Consider the following 5,000-nt stretch of genomic DNA (forward strand, 5'->3'; position numbering starts at 1 on the left):
TCGAATACAGTGTTCTTTGCAAAAACTGATTATGTTTTGAAATATTCTCAAAAAAGAAATTAAAATATATTCAATGATTGGCAGTCAATAATAAAAAGAAGCATGGATTTTTCAGTAATGAATAATGATCCCCTGTTTTACAGACCTAATATATAATCATCTGATGGTGGTAGGGCAGTTCTTTATTCTTTAACATTTATATCACAATTAAATTATCATACTGTACTGTACTTTTTTTCCTTCAGACATGTCTGTATCACAAGCTCTCCGATGCCACCAAGAGAAATTGAGCCTCGACTTAACAGCTTTGGCAAATTTTGCCATGAAACCCACACCTAAAGATGTGTACCATATAAGAGAACTGTGGATAAAAGAAAATCTTGGGACATTAGGTGGAGAAAATTTTTTCTGCCATTGACAAGTATGCTGCTGCTAACCTTAATTCCAAAACTGAAAACTAGTGTCATGGAGGAACATTTGCCATTGTATTGGTTACGGAATTTATGTTATGGATACACTAAGAATTATAAGAAGCTGGTAAAACTGTATTTGTGGACACTACGTCACTTTAACATAGCACTAACACCCTTGTTATATGCTGGTGCAGTAGGAACTCCCACCCTTGGTGTCATTTATACATCTTAAAATGAAGAGGCGGCTTATACTGCAGTTAATGTAACATTTTACTGTGCTGTACAAGTGCATTGATAAGGCAGGGTTGGTATTTAAATACTGTAGTATTGTTCCTATCTCAAACTGAAATGGTTGTAAAGAACTTTATAATTTTTGCCTTGCCAGGTAACTACTATATTTTACAATACTATATTAAATACCAGGAAATTTATATATTGTAGCAGTGCAAGGTAGATTATTTCCTTTTATAAACTTATAAAGGTAATCAACTGTCTGGTATGTCCTGCAGGTTTCCAGTTACTGAAGGAGCTGGGGAAGAACCTATTTTAACTAAGGGCAACCAGCATGCTTCATGATGAACAACAGTGAAGCTGAGAGGAATATCCTCAGGAATGTTTAGCCTGATTTCAAATTGTTCTTGTGCATATTTCATATCCTGCAGCATGTTTGGAGATGACTGTGTAATGGGTCACATAACATCAAGGAAGAGGATTGCCAAGGACTCATGAAGATAGCGAAACAGCTAGTTTATGCCAAATCTGAGGCTGATTTTGATAATGCCTGGGATTTATTTTTCCAGATCGAAGAGGATCAGCAGTGTGGCCAGTACATAAGGTAAGATACAATAATATACAATATTGTAGTTATTACTGATATTCATACAAAATGTATTGATTAATATACAGTATCATAAATATATTTGTACTTTTGTGTCAATCGGTTTCTTAGGGCCCCAGTCACACCAGGCTTGCGACCTGTTCCAAACAGTAGCGTATTGGTTGCATGACTACTTGTTCACCACCCCTCTCTCTCTCTCTCTCTCTCTCTCTCTCTCTCTCTCTCTCTCTCTCTCTCTCTCTCTCTCTCTCTCTCTCTTATTTTTTTTTTTTTTTTTTTTTTTTTTTTTTGTCGTCGCCGACTGGCTGCTGGATTTTCGGTCGCAGGTGGTCGCAAAAAGGTTGTGAGCTTGGTATGACTGGGGCTTAGGACATTTATAAAAAGTTTTCAAAGTTATTCTTTCTACAGATATTTGCGAGAGGAAGCCTTGACCTTTATCAGGGGGTAACTAAATATTTTTACTAAAATATAAAATGTCTGATGAATTTTGCTACGGTGCTTTCTGGGAATTTCTGGTTTCTTCGGCACTTACTGTAGTGGGTTGTTTTGATTTCATTATGCATCTTTTATATGTACAGTACTTTCTGTACTATAATTGTACTGCTTGCTACCTGCCAATCGCTGAAAGCTTCACTTGATAGAATTATATGATATATATGGGAAATGGTTACCTTCAAGTGCTGCAGTATTGTAGTTACCTGTTCACGATTGTCGGTTCATACTAAAATTACAGCAAGTACAATGTGTTGCACAATATTATGCACTATAATGAGTGCAGATAGTCATTTTACTATCTTTTTTTATGTAAGCATTGTATGATGCATTATTTCAGTGGATGACTTTTGCATTATAGTATAGTAATTCAAGGTAGTAATATAAATTATGCTTATAGGTATTTAACAAAGCTGATGCAGAAAAAATCTGAGTGGAGTACAATGTACAGGGCTGACTTTTTGCTTCGTGGACATCAAACCACTAACTTTTCTGAATCCACTATTTGCATCATTAAAGACATTATACTAAAAGGTTAGTTAGTGAGTGTATGAAGTGAACATCCCATTGCCAGTCTGGCGTAAATAGAAGAAATCATGAGTCAGAGTTGGCCAGTAATGCCGGAGAATTAATGAAAGGGAATGGTCACAAAAGGTATATAAGATAACAATGAATGCATGTGTTAGACACAGGATCAGGAATATGGTGTTGATTTTATCTATTAAATAAATGTATTGGTAACATTATGCTGTATTGCTGTTGATATTTGTAATTCATTACAACACAGTTCTCTACTTAAGTGCATATACTTTGGGGCAGGATAGAAGTGGAGATGCTCCATGAGTTAGGGGAGAATGTATCGATTGTTTGTTATTTTTTTCTAGCAGATGCAAGGCATTTAACATTTGTCAGCTACCCGGGTTCATGAATGAAATCTATGATGTGTATATGGAGGAATGTCTACCTGATGGGTCCTGGGAAAAAAAAATGGCGCCAAATGAGAGTTCCTTAATTAAAGACGACATAATAAGGTCCTATATAGAAGAGGGTCAGTTCCCTGTAAAAGGTCAGTCAAATAAAGGACAACAATATCTAGTAGTCATGAAAACTGGAATACGTATGTGTAATGTTCGTATGAGTGGTAATGTTTGCAAACATTAGCTAGTTTGTGCAGAACATTTCCTGTGGCAGCTAATACAGGTGTTCAGGGATAGCCCAGAAAATTGGCAGTTGCTGGCTGGAATAGTGCTTGGAAAAGAAAATGTACCATCGATGGAATTCTTTGATAAATTAGGAAGATCTTCTGAGATATCCAACGGCACGAATCATAATGAAAATGAAAACTCTCCTAGTGCAGTATATCTACTGATAAAGACATGGAAGTTGAGACACCCCCTACCAATATAATAGCTAAGGACAATAAAGCAACTAAGCCTTCAGAAGCAGTTGTGAAAAGAATAACTGGCATTCATAAGACTTTGCTGCAGCTTGCTACAAGATTTGAAGACTCAGTAGACTCTTGAGGAAATGGAAAAACTGCTGTCAAGACTCAAGTCTGTTCGAACTTCAAATCAGCTGAACAGCTTTCTTCCTTATACTGGTAGTGTTTAGTATGCATGGAACTGGCCGTGGAGAAATACCTTGCCAGCCACATCAGTGGCAAGGGGTAGTAAAGGCATGCCACGAGGAACTGTTCCCATTGGAAAGGGTTGCAAGCGAAAAGGGACTCACATTAATAGGGCAACAAAATGAGAAAGAAACCTTGCATTAAAAATATGTTTAATACTGTACATCTTTAACTGTACAGTAAGCAGATTAATACACATAATCAACTTCCAGTACCAAAGAGTGTAATAATATTCCAAAGCCCAATTTACTGCATTTAGAATATAGAGTATATACATGTATATATATTTATATATACAGTGATCCCTTGCTTTACGCTGATTATATAGGTGTGTATTTGACCATTTGTGTATAATAAAACCCAATTTCTGACCCTTCAACTGTCTTAATAACACCCCTTCCTTCCAGCTACAGTTTTGCAGGCAGAGTAAACCCCTTATAATCTTTAAAAACACTACTCAGAAGCCTCTATAATATCAGTGTAAAGTAGGGGATTATAGTGTGTGTGTGGGTGTTTGCATATATAGGCTACAGTTAACCATCATAAAACTTTTGATGACATAGATGTCAAAATGCCAGGAACCTAAGGAGCATGTTTGCAAAGTTTTACTTAAATCAGACTATTAATTTCTAAAGGGATACAACATTAGTGCCTTCTAACCGCCCTGGCAATTCATGAATTTAGTAATTTCCAACTTGGCTGATGTTATTAACCAAAAATTCCCTAATCCATTTAATATATAATGAAAAGGACGTGATGAACATTAGATTATGTAGTTGAGATCAGTGTGCTCCTCGGACCATCACTAGGAGTTCCAAGAGAAACAGTAAAATGATTAAGTGCTACAAAAATGACATGCACCTTAATTCACTATTCTTATTCAACAACACTTTACACACTAGTTCCATACATGCCATACTTGTACTGTACAGTCTAGAAATAATGCCCTCATAGAGACTTTGTAAAACATTTTTTGCTGCAATTGTATCCCTGGGCAATAACCACAAAGATTATCTGAACACTTAAGTTCTAGGATGTACACGTCTCTCAGTACAATGTATTTACAGAGGGAGTGAGCAAATTATTTTGTATGCTGTAGAATTAAGATCTTTATTATACGGTATTGCACTTATCTTTATATTTTATGTAAGAAATAATCTCCCATTACTAACAAAAGATTATTTAATTAACCCAAGAAAAAACACATGTATGTATATTTATATACATATATATATATATATATATATATATATATATATATATATATATATATATATATATATATATATAAATATAAATATATATATATATATATATATATATATATATATATATATATATAAATATATATATATATATATATATATATATATATATATATATATATATATATATATATATATATATACGTGTGTATGCACATATTTATGACTTTTTCCAGGTGGAACTGAGAGAGAAAGAGGGAGTTAGACGAGATGGTGTGCGTTTGTGTGTGTGTGTGTAATACCATGAAGTGTGTGTAATACCTTTAGATGCAATATCCTTCCCATTCATCTACATTCTTGTGAGCACCCTTCAAAACCCATATAACATTGTTGTCAAATCTTGTGCTACTGTAGAAAGAAACGGT

The sequence above is a fragment of the Palaemon carinicauda genome, chromosome 28, assembly GCF_036898095.1.
Source record: "Palaemon carinicauda isolate YSFRI2023 chromosome 28, ASM3689809v2, whole genome shotgun sequence".
Classification (NCBI taxonomy): Eukaryota; Metazoa; Arthropoda; class Malacostraca; order Decapoda; family Palaemonidae; genus Palaemon; species Palaemon carinicauda.